The following is a 16,757-nucleotide window of genomic DNA, read 5'->3' as shown; positions in this document are numbered from 1 at the left end:
CCCTCCTCCCTAAGTTTGCACTCAAGGCAAGTGCCTCAATTGCCTCCTCCAGTCCAAGCTGTGCTCTCAGGAGAATGGGAATCAGGGAAGGGGTTATTGAGGATATGGCCTCAGGTGAGACTAGCTTCAGTCTGATCCCACGGGGACCCCTGGAGTGAGCACTGTGCTCTGCGGCAGCCAGGGAGAGGCTGCTCCTGCTCTGCTGAGGGCAATTCTTAGGAGGAGAGGGCAGCTGTGAGCTGTTAGCATCTAATATTCCCTGCAGCTGGCAGATGGGGGACCCTGCTAGTGAAGAGGACCCAGACTGGGCACCAAAAACATCCACTACAATACCATCCTGTTGTTCTTTGAGAAGTGGCAGTAAAAATTTCAAAGGTTTACAAGCACTTTTGGCTGCTGGACTGTGTTTCTTTGAATATGGCTGTGCTGGAGTTTCTGGGGTCCAGTTTCTATTCCTCTTGTAGAATGAATGAATGAGCAGGAGGGTGGGTGGAGCCAGTGTGGATGTGGGTGTGACCTGAGGACCTGGTTGGTCCTAAGCTGCTGGCTCAGGTTCCTGGAGGGTGGGAGCTGGGGAGAGGAAGGCCAAAGTGGAACAGGTGTCTGTGATTCTGCCCACGGAAGGAGACATGGAGGAGGAAGAGGCTGAGGGGAAGATGGAAGAAGGAGGGAAGGAAGGAGAAATCTTTGCTTTTGGGTAATCAGGTATATGTTATATGAAGGGCTTAGGAGGTGGATTGGCACTTTTGGCTCTTTCTAAATGTGGGGGAGAGGTATTCACAGTCTGAGGGCTGGGATGTTCATTCTGAGTCCCGGATCCCTGGAGTGGGTTGGGATTTCTGCTGGCACTCAAGAGAAAGCACCCCGTACCTGGCGCATACCTCCCAGGGCTTGGGGAGGGAAGCTCAGGGCTTCGTCCCCTAGTCATGCCACCCCTTTGGGATTTTAGAGACACCGGGGTCCATATGTTCTGGCTGAAACTCTACCTCTGCTCCACACAGTGCCTGAGTTTCCACCATCACAGCTTTAAATCCCAACTCAGTTCACAACCTTCTTCTCCAGCTGTATCATGTGAAAGTGCAATGCTTTTGTGCCTCTGCAGTTACTTCAGCCTGGGGTGCCCACTGGCCAACTCCTGCTTGTCCTTCAAATTTCACTGTGTCCAGGCAGCCTTCCCTAACTTGGCAGCTGGAGTGGATACTATGCCGACAGGTCCCCCAGCCCTGGGCTTACTCTGCCATGATTTACTCATCGTCTGTTGCTCTTACCTGGCTTTGGGTTTCTTGGGAGTGGGAACTATATCTTTGTATTCTATCTCCCAGCCTGACACCTGGCAGGTAATATGTGCTCAGTAAGGTTTATTGAATGTAAGAATGAGAAATGTGTAATATGTCATCAGATATTTATACCTCAGTGTGAAAGAAATTCTGAGAGGAGGTTTTTGTTTTGTTTTGTTTTTAAACCATACTCCCTTACAATCATGCCACATTTATGTGTGAGGCCAAGTCATATAATGGTAAGATTCATAATTATACTCAACAACAACAACAACAACAATAATAACAATGGATAATATACTGAGAACATACCATGGGCCAGGTATTATTATTCTAGCTGTTTATATTCCTTCTCTTATATCCTAATACTAACTTTATAAGGTATATATTATTTATGAGGTATGTACTTTGTGAGGCATGTATTGCTCCATTTTACAGATTGGGAAACTGAGGAAAGAATTTAGGCAACAAAGAGGTCTTACAGGTAGTAAATGACAGAGCTGGCTCTGAACTCAGGTGGTCTGGCTTCAGAACCTGTACCCTTAACCATCACACACTGAACATGGCTTTTGGGTTGAAGTCCTAGCTCCTCCATTTTCTAGCTGTGTGATCTTGGGCAAGTTACTTGACCTCTCTGAGTTTCAGTTTACTCACCTGTGAGGTAGGGGCGGTCCTCAATGTTGTTGGGAGGCTGGGGCGAAGTAAGGGATGGAAAGGACCCTGAGGGTTGACAGGGATGGTTCTCATGGCTCAGCGAGGCAGCGGTTTCAAAGATCTCTGCTCATGGTTACAAAATGAGCCTTGGAAACCTGCATCAGCAGAGACGTCATGGCCAGGGTTCTTGGCAAAGGGCATGGAGGCCAGGAAGAGGGAGACAAAGGCTCCTTGTCAGCACCTTGGGGCCCTAGGGGAGGCAAGTTGGGAAGATGTGAGTGCTACAAAGAGGGAGATGAGGACTCTTGCCTGGAAGTGAGGCGGGCACCCTGTTGTCCACCAGGATTTGCTCTGCATAAGGCATGGGTGGAAAATTCCTTTGTATCCTTTCCTGAGTGGCTGGGAAAGCTGAGACTAATTCGTGGAGGGGAGGGGTGTCTCCACACCTTGGGAATGTGATCACTATTTTATTTTAAAACAGAATAAAAAGCAGCTTCAACTTGGCAGTTCTCAGGGCTGCTTGGGGCCACCAAAGGCACCTCCAGAACATGGCTCCCTGTGGGCTTAGGCTCCGGCTGCTATGGGATCAGGGACCACACTGGAAACCTGCCATTGGCAGGTGGCTGCTCTGTTTTCTGCAGAGACTCCCTCCTCTAGCCTGACTGGCATCTTCTCTGGGAACCCACAGAGTACAGATCTGCCCTCTGGGGTGACGAGGAGGCCTCAGGCAGAAATCTCCCTCACACTGTGGATACTGTCATATATCCACAGAATTCTCTCCTGATAGCTGATCCCCACAGTGACCCTGCAAACAATTGTCATTTCCCTTTGATAAACGTGGAAACTGAGGACAGGGAGTTGGAACAGCCAGTACAGCTAGAATAAGAACCAAGGTTCTCTGACTTCCCATGAGACAGACTTTGTACTAAAGACATGGCCCAGGACTGAAGGATATTCTTGATGGATCAAAACACAGCACAGTCAGTGCAAAGGCAGTGCTTAAAGCCCATTTGCTCATTATAAAAGACCAGGGCTTGAGAACTCCAGACTCTATTAAGAATATGTGGAAAATGATACACATATGTAGTTAATTGTAACATTGTAACACACACAATGATTTATTATAACATTGTAACAGCAAGAAACCGGAAGCAACTCAAGTGCCCATCCCTGGGACTAGTTAATTAAATGCTGGCAAATCTACCAATGGAATGCTATGCAGCTATCAAAAAGGATAAGATGCTTTGTACATATGAATATACTAATAAGAAATCATCACCAAGAGATATTGTTAGGCAAGAAAGGCCAGTTGCAAAATAATGTGTTTAGTATACTTCCGTTTATGCAAAATGAGAGAAATGAAATGAAAAGAGAATGTATTTCTCCAAAGAAACTCTGGAAGGAGACATGAGGAACTAACATAGGGAGGTGGGTACAGTGGAAACTGGATGGATGGTGGCAGGTAGGAGCAAGATTTTTCATTCTAATCTTTCTATAGTTTTAGATGGTTTGAACATCACCAGTTAGATGAAGTTGTGATGCCTGGTCAGCAATTTAAATTCAAAAAGCCTATTAGAATTGTGGATGGATGGCTGTTAGGCTAACAGTGTTATTATGTGAATAGTATGTGTGTTGTAAACTCTAAGGCCCGTGGTTTTCATTCCTATTTTCTCCTTGATTGTGACATAAGCACATTTGGGGTTTTCAAACTAGCTGGATTTATTGCCCAGCTGACTATGGCTTTCCTTGATGTCAGAATGAGGCCACCTTTGGCCCACTTTGAACCAGCTGAGAGAGTCCTGTGGGGTTTACACAGAGCCCACCCCTCCCTCCAGTGTCCACATCATCCTCATGACCGTGATGCACTCCTGGTGGCCTCCTGAGGCCATGGGTAGTCAATACCTATGTCTCATAGTGGACCTGCCATTTCATTCCAAGCTCTTGGTGAAATGTTTGTAGGGAAAACAATGCATTCTTGTGGGCTCTCCTTGACACTAATAACCATGGATGAAGAGAACCTCTAGAGCACATAATGACTGAAACCCATGCTCAATGAAGAGAACTGCTTGGGATGGCTTTCAGCTCATCTTGAGTCTGCCAGGACCTTCCCAAACACTGCCTCCAGCCCACCACCAAACAGGCTGTGTGTTAAATCACACCTTTTCCTGTTAAAATCAACCAATGACATTGAGGCTGGGTGCAGTGGCTCATGCCTGTATTCCCAGCCCTTTGGAAGGCTGAGGTGGGTGGATCACTTGAGTCCAGGAGTTGGAGACCAGCTTGGCCAACATGGCGAAACCCCATCTCTACAAAATACAAAAAAAATTAGTGGGGTGTGGTGGTGTATGCCTGTAGTAGTCCTAGCTACTCAGGAGGCTGAAGTGGGAGGATCACTTGAGCCCAGGGAGGTTGAGGCTGCAGTGAGCTGTGATTGAGCTCCCACTTGCGGTTCCAACCGGTGCCTGTGGCTTTCCATCCCAAAGCAAAAGCCCCACCCATTTCTGCTATGGGGTTGACACCTTGCCCGTAGCTCCCTGATCTTTGGGGATTTTGGAAATCCCCAGCACTGCCTTTCCTGTGCTTTTAAATGTATGCAAATACAATAGCAAATGGCCCTCACCCCAGGAGGACAGCTATTCATGGGGCCCCTCCCTGCCCACACCGGGTGGCTCCATGGGGTCTTGTTAAACCTTCTCAGAGGTTGGCAGAAGACTCCTTTTAGCCTTGTCCCTTTCCTCTTGCCTCTGGGTCTCTCTTCCTGGGGACTTTCTTCACCCTGCCTTCGTCTTTCTTCTGCCACTTTGCTGCTTTGCCCTGGCCGCTCTGTCCTCCTTTTTCCAGTCCCTGTGCGTCTCTCCTCTTCCTGCTGGCTTTCCTCTCCCTGCCCCTCCTCCCCCTCTCTTTCTGTCTACGTTGAGGAGGTGTCATCCTCTGTTCTCTCTGCTCTTTCTTGGCTGTGCTGCTTCTTCCTCCCTCCTAAGATCACCTATCCCGCCGAGCCCCTGCCCTGCTGGGGCCTGAAGTGAAGAGGGCTCTTCCCTCAAATTCCCTAGAGCTGAGGGGCAGGGCCAGCATCTCAGGCTGGTGACCAGTGCAGCCACACAGGGCTCAGAAGGCCTGCGCTTTGTTTAACACTTGGCAGTTGCTGTCCTGAATTCTCAGTAATTTTTGAATAAGGGGCTGCATTTTCATTTTGCAGTGACTCCATGAAGTATGCACTGTTTCTGCTGAGGATTATGAACTTCCTGGGGGGAACACATCCCCTCCTCTTAGAGCTGTAAGAGCTGGGCTGAGGCGCAGGGTCCAAGTGCTGGTCCTGCGTCTGCTCCTCACTCACCCAATAGTAAGCAGCAAGATTCATCTTCATTTTACCAATGAGATAAATCAAAGCTCAGAGAGGCCATGTCACTTGCCCAGGGACCCACAGCTCATGAGCCCGGATTGAAGGAAGCTGACTCTGAAATTTGGACATTCTGTGGTCCTTTCCTGGCTGAAACCATAGGGGCTTTGGTAAGCCACCCTTTTATCAGTGAACTAAGGCTCAGTCTTTGCATCTGGAAAATAGAGGTAGTGAAAGTAGCCATCTGTGCAGAACCAGCTGGTGTTTAAATCCTGGAAAGTTCCTGGCACATGGCTACCTCCTGAAACAGCAGCCACAGCCTTTCTGAGCCTCCATTTTCTCATCTGTCAAATGGGGATCATGGTGGTACCTGCCTCACAGGACCCTTATGGGAATTTAATGACACAGGACGTGTGCTTAGCTTAGGGCCTGGCACAAATAGGTGGGCAAGGCTAGTAACACAGGAGCTTCTAGGCCAGAGGAGGGAGTAATCTATGAGTAGGGAAACTGTAGGATTTATTGTCCTGACTGGGGCACTTTGAGAATGAAAGGAACATGACAAGAAGCATAAACAGGGATTATCGTGGGCAAGCCAGGATGGAGGGTCACTCTACCTGTGTATCAAGTATGTCTTTGTCATGATTGTCTGTTTCATAAAATATGTTCACAGATAGGTAAGTATAAGGATGCCCCAGGCCCACCCCCAGCTGGTGTGGAGAAAGACTGTGTTTGGGCTGGGTGCAGTGGCTCATACCTGTAATCCCAGCACTTTGGGAGGCCGAGGCAGGTGGATCACCTGAGACCAGCCTGACCAACATGGAGAAACCCCATCACTGCTAAAAATACAAAATCAGCCAGGTGTGGCGGCGCATGCCTGTAATCTCAGCTACTTGGGAGGCTGAAGCAGGAGAATCGATTGAACCTGGGAGGTGGATATTGCGGTGAGCTGAGATTGCACCATTGCACTCCAGCCTGGGCAACAAGAGCAAAACTCCGTCTCAAAAAAAAAAAAAAAAAAAAAAACAAGGCTGTGTTCAAGCCTGGGCCATAGAGAATGATGTCCCTCGGGCTGGGCATGATGGAACATGCTGGTAAGCCCAGCACTTTGGGAAGCAAAGTGGAAGGATAGCTTGAGGCCAGAAATTCAAGACCAGCTTGGGCAATATAGCAAGACCTCATCTCCAAAAATTAAAATAATAAAATTTTAAAAAGGGAGGGGGAAAAAAGAAAGAGTAGTGTCCCACTTATCACTGCTACTGCTACCAAGGCTTCAGTTCTGAAAAAACATCAGGGAGAATGACTTAAAGGCCACAGTTCAGGCCCCTTCTCAGATATTCTAGAAAATTCTTTGGATTACACCAGCAGTGCATACACCTGGATGTGTAGACTGAAACTCACAGTCATATCTAGGAAAAGCAGCTTTTACTGAATTGCAGTTTGGGGCAGTGCTGTCCATCAGTGAGTGTTTGGAGCCTCCCTTAAAACATTCAGGAACTGGAGACCCCGTTCCGTGATCAGATCCCCCATGTCTTCTCTCCACAGGCTTCTGGAGACAGTCCTTCTGCTCCTAGCATCAGGAAGCCTTACTATTCCCCTGAGTGGGTTTGGTTTTTAGCAAGGAGCATGTGACTCATGTAACTGGGTCCCCCTTTCAGGAAGCTGGGGTTCCAGTGTATGGTCCAGCCACTGTCAGTGTCTAGGAACTTCTGTGTCCCCTGCATTTCACCCTTAGCCGTGACTCCATTTTCTGTCTCTACACATGTTTCCCTTCCTTCTTTTACTTTAATTTATGTTCCCTGTATAAGTGAGCCTCTTTTGAACCTCCCACCATCCACAGCTGCATCACGCCAATAATTAAGTGAACAAAAATAAAAAATCGACAAACCTGCAAGCAAAACCATATTGTGGCACCCCTCCCCAACCCAGGAGAGCAGCTCAGTTGGCCTGGTGGGGGTCGGCTGGCAAAGGGTTAAGAATGATGCAGAGGAAGTGCTGGCCGAGATTAAAGGGAGGAAGTGGCTGCTGCCTGGGGAGGGAGGTGGCTGGCTTGTCCTGTGTGACTCCAGGGGCCTAAACCAACACTGACATGAATGTGGCAGTTTGCTCAAGGTCAGTGTAGTGAAAAAAAGGAAGAGCTTTCCAATGACTTGACAAGTCTTTCTAGAAGTTCTACTGGTGGGTTTCAAACTCACTGATAGCTGACTCCAGACATAGCTCTCTTTAAACATAACAGCGAAAGGGCATGTTTGTTTGAGCCAGTCTCTTCATGTTCATAGAGTGACCGGCGGGCCCTGATTGGCTGGGACATTCCAGTTTGAGCACTTTACATTCTGCATCCCAGGACACCCCTTGGTTTCTGGCAAACCAGGACAACTGGTCACCCTATGCACCCTACGTATATGATCTCATGAAATCTTTACATTGACCCCCTTTACAGACGAGTAGTCTGTGATTTAGTAACCCAAGATTACATAGCATGGGAAGGGCCAAGCTGGGATTCACATGTGGATTTGCTGTAACTGAGTGAGGCTTAAGCTCTCAGCTGCACTGAGCCACTTCCCTTTTCCTGTAAGATGAGGGTGTGAGACCCCTTGATCCTAAAGCCTCTCCAGCAATGACTTTTAGGATTCTAGAATTTCCTCTGGTCTTCGAGCAGCTTTTTGTTTTCCATGGAAGGTGGGGTGGGGTAGGGTGGGGGGCAATTTTTTCAGCAAGACCCCTCCTAGGTCAAGGCTTGGGCTTTGCCTTGGGAGAAGTGACAGCCTGGTAACAGGGTCAAAAGGAAGGGCAGCCTGCCCCTCCTTCCCTGTGCCTGGGAACAGGGTGGGATCTCATACTCCACCGTCCTGATTGCTGGCAGTGGTGCCAGTCCATTTGTCAGCTGCTTGGGCTGGAGCCAGGGAATTCCAAGGGGCCAGAGCCTGCCTGAGCACTCCAAGGCCTCTGTGCTCGGGGCTGGCAGCCTAGGCAGGAGGACCCTGGGGCAACTCAGGGCTCTGGGATTTTTCAAAGCTCCATGTGGCTGGACAGGCCTCTACAGACTCCCTGCCCTGGGAGTCTGGCCAGCCTGTGGAGACTGTGCAGAGGGGGGTGATTTGGAGTCTCTAAGTACCCCAAGTCAATGAGGTAGCATTGTGAATGTGCAAGGTGTGGACAGTTGCACAGGTGGGGACAACTGATATAAGATCACAGGGCCCCGTGTACAGCAGGCAAGCCACAGAACATAAAGGACAGTGACCGTCACTGAAGACCTGGACTCCAGAGTCAGGCAGTGCAGATTCAGATCTCTCCTCTGCCCCTTCCTACTGTGAGATATTGGGCCAGTGCCCTTGCTTCTCTATAGCTTGATTTCCACATCTGAAAAATGGGAATGAAAATATCTACCTCGAAGGTTTGTTGTGAGTGGAGGCACTGAGTATGCCGTCTGTGCCTAATAAGCAGGGGGTGGATTCCATCAGCCCCAGACTCTCAGTTTTGGTTCCTCTCACCCCATAGCTGCACCCCAGGACCCTGTGACAGGCAGTGGGTGAGGGCTCTTCCCCATGGAGAAGCTGTGCTGGTAGGCTGTAAGGGAAGTCCTAGGGAGAGGAAGGAATGCTGCCTGGACACGTTTCACAGTCTTGTGATGAAAGGGGCCTGTCAGCCCATCCACGATGCTTGGAAATGCTGTGATAAGGGCATAGATGCTTTGAGTTCTCACAGATCTGAGTTCAAGTCCTGGTTCCACCGGGCACTGGCTGGCGATCCTGATCTGGTTCCTTTTAGAGCCTCAGTTTCAACATCTGTGAAATGGAGGTAATGTCCTCAGGCCAGGGGGAAGATGGATTGTCAGGACACAAGGAGATGAGGGGGTGTCAAGCTCACAGCTAGGTGCCTGGCACGTAACAGGATGGGTCTCTTTCCTCTTGTCACCTTGCTATTTGCTCTGCCTGGATTTGTGCACATGAGGCTGGGAGAAGCAAGGGGATGCTTGTGAAAAGCACACCCCAGGCAGAGGGACCTGCAAGAGCAGAGGCCCAGGTGCTTTGAACCATGCTCGGGGTACTGGGCTCCTTAAGCACAGGGAGCAGGTTGGTTTGGAAGGACTTGGCCTCTGAGGTCCCCCCAGCAGTCCCTCTGTGCCCCCAGCCTGGGGCTTCCCATGAGTCCTGCAGCCCTGTCCTGGGTCAGGGGTCGCTGACCTCACTTGGGTTGTCCAAGGGGAAGGAAGGCTAATGCCCATGCTCAGTGGCCCACCCTTCCTCCTGTTGCCTCTTGACTCCACCAGCTCTCCCCCTCTGTGCTGCCTTTTCCCCTTAGCATCCTTTCCCTGGCACTTTTTTTCTTTTTAGGAGGCAAGGTCTTGCACTGTCACCCAGGCTGGAGCACAGTGGTGCAATCATAGCTCACTGCAGCCTCGACTTCCTGGGCTCAAGCGATCCTCCCACCTTAGCCTCCTGAGTATCTGGGACTACAAGGTGAGTGTCACCACACTTGGCTAAATTTTTAAATTTAAATTTTTTTCCCCCTAGAGACAGGGTCTCTCTATGATGCCCAAGCTGGTGTTGTACTCCTGGCTATAAGTGACCCTCCCGCCTCAGCCTCCCAAAGTGCTGGGATTACAGGCGTGAGCCACTGTGCCCAGTCTCCCTAGCACTTTTAAGTGTTAATATCTCACACGCACACATACACACATTCATGTCAACCACTAACTGGATCTGACATAGTAGGAATGGTTTTGGCATCTGAGCCCCAGTCCTGACGCCATTTTGCTGTATAACTGTGGCCAAAAACCTCCTTTGTGTGTGGGCCTCTGCTTCTCCATCGTCATCATGACATTGACTTCAGTTCACTGGGGGAAAGTTGAAAGCAGAACCCTGATGGTGGAATTGAAGGCATAGCAGCAGCGTGTATCTGGCATCAATTTGCAGTGGGGGATGCCTTTCCAGAACCCCAACACCAGACCCCAGAGACTGCTGACTGCTCCTTCATCTGCACCCTGCTCATCTCCTGGGCGGGGGGTCGGGGGGCGGTCTTCGAACTTACCTGCCTCACACACGTGTCCTGGGATGTGCCTCCCTGGTGAGCTGCAGGTTCTGGCTGCCCCTCAGCACTGCCTCCCTCCTGTCTCTGCCTACCCCCCACTGCTGAAAGGCCCTGGGTCCATGAGGCCCGGGGATGGGGGACTCGGTGTTACCATGGCAACCATAGCTTATCTGTGGCATCATGGAATCCGGGGGAAGATGGCTCCCAGCCCCCAGGACTGGACAGTATGGGCCCCTCTCTGTGACCTGGCTTTTCCCGTGAAGACCCATCTGAGTATCTCTGGTCCTCACTCCTCCGCTCACTCAAGACCTTTCTTGGAGCATTGGTGGTTGCCATGGAAATGGCTCTGGAAGCAAACCAGTCCCTGTGGGCTGAGGAAAAACCCTTAAGAAAAATAAAGAGATTGCTTGGCTTCCTGGCTCTCTGATGGGACATCCTGATGCCTGGAGCCTCCAAAAACTGCACTTTCTGGGTCGGCCTGGAACTGGCAGAAGGATCCTCAGTTCACCAGGCCTCTTGCTATTCTCCTGCCTCCAGACTTTCCTCTTCCAACGCAGTGCCCACATCAGCCACCCAGGTTAGAAGCTGGAATCTTTTTAGAAGGATGATACCCTCTGCTTAAAACCATCCATGGCTCCCTATTGCCCATAGGGTAAAGTTGATGGCTTGCAGGGATCTCACAATCTGAAACCCTCTTCTTTCCTTAGCCACATCTCCTGCCTTCTCCCCTCCCCTAACATACACACACACACACACACAGCCCCTAACCACACTTTATCAAGCCTCTGTTCCTCTGCAGGTATGTCATTTCCCTCGGCTGCTCCACCTGGCAAAGGCTTCATATCCTCCAAGGCTCAGCTCAAATGCCACCTCCTCCAGGAAGCATCCCCTGATTTCCCCAGCCCTTTCTCTTTACTTTGTGCAGAGCCAGGGCCACACACTCAGTGACCAACAGGGCCAGGCAGGAGACCCAAATGACCCATTTATGAACATTTTTCACGTCCACAAAGACATACGTGCTCTCCTATGAAAGCTGAAAATGAGAATGACTTGGTTCCTCTTTCTCTCACTGGATTGCACTTATTTCTGCCACAGCAGAGACCCTGGACAAACTCGATGGCAAATTGCAACTGGCTTATTACCCCAGGGAACAATAGAGAGGGGTGGGGAATGTGGATAACCCCTGTTCTGTAATGCAAGCCCAGCATGGCCAGTTTGCTGGAAGCCTGGAATTTAGGTGACATCTCAGAATACTGACTGTGCCACGATCTGTTCCTGCAACCACTTTCTCTACATGAAGGTAGTGACTGGGCCATCTTACTCCCACAGCATTTGGCAAGGAGTGTGACCCTTAGACGTTGCCCGCTACTGGCTTTTTTTTTTTTTTTTTTGGAGATGGAGGTCTCACCCTGTCACCCAGGTTGGAGTGTAGTGGTGCAATCATAGCTCACTGCAGCACTAAGCTGCTGGGCTCAAGCGATCCTCCTGCCTTTGCATCTGCTGTTCCCACTGCCTACCATGCTCTTCCACAACACCAGCCCATGTCTCCCTCTCTGTGTATTCGGGTCTCCATTCAAAGGTGGAACAGGGCATAAATGCTGGGGGAGGGGAATTCTATGTTAGGGAGAGCGTTCCAAGAAGCTTCTCTGAGAAGATGACCCTCTTTGTATTTTATTCACAGCAGAAATCACTGCCTGCTATTATATTCATTGTATTTTTTCAGCATTTACATAGAGCTTCCGATGAACCAGGCATGCTTCTAAAACATTACCGACATAAACCCATTACCAACATTCAATCCTTGCAACAACTCTGTGAGGGAGGAGCAATGATCACTCCTATTTTCCAGATGAGGGAACTGAGGCACAGAGAAGTGGGATGACTTGCCCATGGTCACACAGCAGAGCTGGGATTCAAACCGAGGCAGTCTGGCTCCAGATGTGTTTGTCTTCCTTATTATGTATTTGTTTACTTGACTGTTTAGCATCTGTCACCCCCGACTACCCCTCGACTCCAAGGGCTGGGATGTGTCTGGTTTGTTCCCTGCTGCAACCCCAGTACTCAGATCCAGGCCTCGCTCATAATAGGTATTTAATGACTATTTCTTGGAAGGATGGAGGAAGGGAAACAGGAGGATTAGAGGATTGGAAGGAAGAACCTTTGGCCTTCAGAGCTGAGCCCAACATCAAGATTGTCTTGTCGGAAGCTTCTCAGCCTCTTGAGGGATTTGAGTCAGCCTGTCTGGAGGGGCCCCTGCCTTGCCCGTCCTCACCCTCTAATGGAACCTCTATTTTCTGACCTCTCCCAAGAAGAGGTGCCAAACCTCATTCCCAGCTCCCTGGACCCATGCTGAGCACACTTCCTACAGTGACGGGAGCCCTGGAAGGGAACAGTGAAGGCGAGGGCAGGAAGTCTCCAGAAGGAGGTGGCCTGCAGGGAACAGGCTGTTGAGCGGCCAGCGAGAGGTCCGGGCGGGGTTACCCTGGACCAGATGTGCTCAGGGGATGAGCAGAAGAGAGAGCTGGGAAGGGGCTTGTGTCCTGAGAAATTCTCCTGGGACCCTAAAACAGTGGACTTCACTGAGGGAGCAGTAGAAACACATTTCAGTTTCACCCTGTGAAAGAAATCCCCTTTCCCTATTAATGCAGTGGCTGTGGTGGTGACAAGCACTTCACCAGCCTTGTTTCATTGAATCCTCACAACTCCTTGAGACAGATGCTACAGATGAGGCTCCTGAGGCTCAGAGAGGTAAGTAACCTCTATGAGGTCACACAGCCAGGAAGTGCTAGAGCTAGAACTGAAACCTACTTCCACATGATATGTGACATGATTCCATGGAAAACCAAGGGAGGAGAAGCTGGAAGCCTAGCCTGGAGCTCCTGATTCTACCCACGTGCTCACTCGGTCACTTCACTGAATCTGAATCTCAGTTTTCTCATCTGTGAAATGAGAATAATGGGCAACTGGCATTGTTTGTGACCTGACGAAGGGCTGGCTGTTTTTCCAGGTGTGCCACAGAGGTTATTCTCCTTCACCATCATGGTATGTTGGGTGGTCCACATGCCCCAGAAGTGGAAAAAGAGACTTGGAGGTGTGGAGAGCAGATCCAGGTCACCCAGCCAGGACCACCTCCTTGTTAGGTGTTAATGCCCTGTCCCGACTGAGGCCAGACAATAGCTTGGTTTCAGCTGAGGGACTTGAATAAAGTGAAACACGCTTTGCAGAGCCTCTTGCAGAGGATGTAGGGATGCTGGGGAGGTGGGAGGCTGAGCTGAGGCTGGGAATGGCAGAAACCATGGCTTTCTTATCCAGCCCACCAGAGCAACAGAAAGGAAGGAGCGAGGCATGGGACTTAAACACAAGGGCTCCAGAGCGGATGAGTCTGGGTTCTCCACCTCCTCGCCCTTCTCCCCACCCACTGGCAGATTGGGACCCTGTGGCTGGGTAAGTTTCTTGAGTTGCCACTTTTCAGGTATCTCAGGGTACCAGAGAAGAGAAGCAAGGGCAGAGGGTGAGCTGTGCTGACCTGGTTGTAAGAGAACAGTGACTTCTCAGGGGGCGCTTCTGGAGGCATGTGGGGCCTCCGCCACCTCCCAGAGTCGAGATTCCAAGCCTACACTCAGAACAGCACACCAAGTGCGTGCCACAGGCTGGCTCCCAGCATGGGCAGAAGTCACTCACCCCGGCTGCCTTCTTGACCACATCCTGAGCAAGCTGTAAGCATCCCCAGCACCAGCCACCCTTTAGCTACAATGTGTTCATAGCTTGGGGATTATTTGCATGAGTGGACCCAAGGCTGACATCAGGGGATTAACTAAATATGGTGCTGGACCTCCCAGTCCAGTGGGATATGCGCAGGGGAGAAAATTTGTTTACAGGCCAGCTCCAGGGGCTGGGGCGGTGTTTATGGGGAGAGGCACAAGCTGGATGGCTGGGAAGATACTTAGGGCTTGTGTATGGGACCCATTATTGGGGGCTACAGGGGCTTCCTGGCTTGGAAGGACAGATGTCCATCAAATGCTCTTGCTGGGGACTTTCTGTGGCTAGGAATGGCTGCTGGGGAGATGGTTACAAGGGCAGCTAGGTGTCCAATAAAATAATGAGGCTGAGTTTGCAAGGGCGTGTTCTCATGGAACTTGGTTCGGTCTGGGTCTGGGGTCGAGCCTCAGCTCAGTCCTCAGGTAATCAGGGTCTAGATTGCTCAGGCCATAGTAAGGCATTGGTCTTGATTCTAAGAACAAGGAGGTGCTAAGAGGTTTTCAGCAAGGAGTGACATGATGTGGTTTGCTTCTTGAAAAGATTTGTCTACTAGGAATAAAATGGTCTGTGTACTAGGTAGATAGGTTTCTAACCAGTTAGGAGCCCCTGGTAGCCACATAGGTAAGCAGAGGTGATGCTCACAGCTGTGAGTTGTTGGGAGGACAAAATGGGAAGAATTTGTTGATAGATGTGTGGGGAGGGAGGGATGGGAAAGCGTGGAGAGTCTGGTTTCTGAGTCAGAGTGTTGGCAGGAGATGGACAACCCACTCAAATGAGGTGATTAACGAGAACTTAGTCAGGGGAGGACTGACAAAAGGGTAGACAGTACAAGGGATCCCTACCACGCTCCGGGTCCAGTGAAGGCGAGAACTCACTGTTCCTAGACTGAGGGGCTAGAGCAGGAAGTAGTTAAGGCACCCAAGGAGTGTGGCTGTGGCCAACCCGCACACCTCTGACGAGGAGGGAGCTGGAGGGTTTGTACCCAACCGCACGCTCCACGCCTGCAGTTGTGGATCGAACCAGAGGTCAGAGGGCAAACAGCCTATTGAGATTTTCAAGCAGGTCAGCCTGTAGGGCACAGAACAGACAGGGATCTGGAGACAGAGATCCCCGGAGAGGAAGGAAACGCTTTTAAGGCTCAAGGAGTAGTGTTCTAATGGGAGGATGCCAGGCAGTGGCGTGAATATTTTTGGTGGGGGGGGTCTCCCTGAGTCCGTGTGCTCATCAGCTGCTTTTCCTGGCCTCTAAGCAGGTGGGCTGTCTGGGTTCAGGGGCATAAGCTCCTTGTTTTTGCCCATTCTTATGGAGTCCTAAGCTCCATCGTGGCCCCTTCCAAACCCGAAAGAAAATGGGACAGTCTGTTAGGCAGCCCGTGCCGCTCTGCTCTGCTGCAGTGACTCAGTGCGAGCTCCCACATGTGGGCGTGGGACCAGGGAGGAAATTCTCTCCTGACACGGAGCTAATTCTGTCCTGGGGCTGGCAGCCAGGCCTGTGGCTGGAACATCTGCAGGCACTGTGTGGTTTCCAGGTTCCCGAGTCTGTCAGAGCCTGGGGATACAGGGATCTGGAGGTGTCTCTGGAGCCATCCTTGGGAGATGAGAGGCCCCTTCTCTCTGCCCTGGAGGGTAGGAGATCTGGTGAACGGACTGGCCCAGAAGGCAGCATGCAAAGACATCAGCACCTACAGTCGTCCAGGCCTGGGGGAGGCTGGTATGCTGCTCAGGAGAGACATTTTTGAGGGCAAGAGTGGTGACTGGCCCGCCTCATTACATTTCAGCTGCTGGTTGAGGCTGTGATCTTGTGCTTTGGGGTCAAAAAGTCCTTGGTTCAAATCCCGAGCTGATGCTTAAAGGCTGTGTGAATCTGGACTAGTCACTTCACCTCTCTGAGTCCGTATTTGCAAATCTATGCAACAGTCTATGTGGATCACACTGAGGCACAAGTTATGGAAGTCCCAGGCACAGTTCTAGGCTCTGAGGATACACCATAAACAAGAGAGACCAAGTCCCTCTTTTCTATGATTTAGAGAGGGTCATGCACTCTCTGGGCCTTAGTTTCCCCTGCTACAAGAGATGGTCCTCCGAGGGGCCTCCCAGCTCCTTTTGGAGGCTGACAGAATTGGAGGAGAGGTGTCTGAGCCATCTGGCTGGACTGTCAGGGTGGGTCATGTGGGGAGAAGATGGGGACAGGAGCCAGGCCAAACATGGTCATTTGCAGAGCGAGGAATGTTTCCAGTTTCCCTGATGGGCTCTTACGCCCACAGGCCCTGATAAAGCCCCTGCATTTGGCCTGTGGCCTGCTTTCAGGAAGAGGTTAGTGGTAGCCTGCGATGAAAGAGACAGCAGATTGACAGAGCGGCTGCTGGAAGCTTGGGCTGGCTAGGCGCACAGGTGAGGAATGTTGCAGGTGAGGGGCAGCCGAGCCTGTCAGAGGGGGAGGGCTGACCCATGACCGGTGTGCAGGAGGTGGAGGAAACATGGGAAGAGAAAGAGGAGGAGGTGGAGACTGAGAAGACAGGGAGACTGCAGAGAGATGGAAGAGACGGAGAGGGCCAGGAAAAAAGAGAGGCAAACACAGAGACTGGGGAAGAGAGAGAGGCAGAAAGAACAAGTCAGATATGAGACAGAGGAGAGTAAGAACAGGACAGAGGTGGAAGCAGGGAAAGAGACAAAGGACAGACAGACCAGGGCAGAAAAGGAGCC

The 16,757-nt window shown here is 50.8% G+C and overlaps 1 protein-coding gene and 1 long non-coding RNA gene across 6 annotated transcripts in view; one reads left to right on the top strand and one right to left on the bottom strand.

Annotated features, from left to right (window-relative positions):
• Window positions 1–16,757, top strand: part of CMKLR1 (chemerin chemokine-like receptor 1) — a 51,242-nt gene that overhangs the window by 18,080 nt on the left and 16,405 nt on the right. The window contains exon 1 of one of the 5 annotated variants that reach the window (XM_024348032.3): window positions 608–705. The exons of 3 other annotated variants lie outside the window; for them this stretch is intronic. The gene's annotated coding sequence lies outside the window, so the exon portion shown is untranslated. Of the gene's footprint in view, window positions 1–607; window positions 706–9,602; window positions 9,729–16,757 lie in introns of those variants that run through there. One more of the 5 variants, XM_024348033.3, reaches the window with a different exon arrangement.
• Window positions 8,744–10,468, bottom strand: LOC107967632 (uncharacterized). Its single transcript, XR_001708256.2, has 2 exons — window positions 10,297–10,468; window positions 8,744–9,053 (listed from the first exon to the last, which is right to left on the bottom strand). It is a non-coding gene; the product is annotated as an uncharacterized LOC107967632 (long non-coding RNA).

This window comes from Pan troglodytes, chromosome 10, assembly GCF_028858775.2.
Source record: "Pan troglodytes isolate AG18354 chromosome 10, NHGRI_mPanTro3-v2.0_pri, whole genome shotgun sequence".
Classification (NCBI taxonomy): domain Eukaryota; kingdom Metazoa; phylum Chordata; class Mammalia; order Primates; family Hominidae; genus Pan; species Pan troglodytes.
Note: the sequence above shows the minus strand (reverse complement) of the source record. Positions and strands in the feature narration are given on the sequence as shown.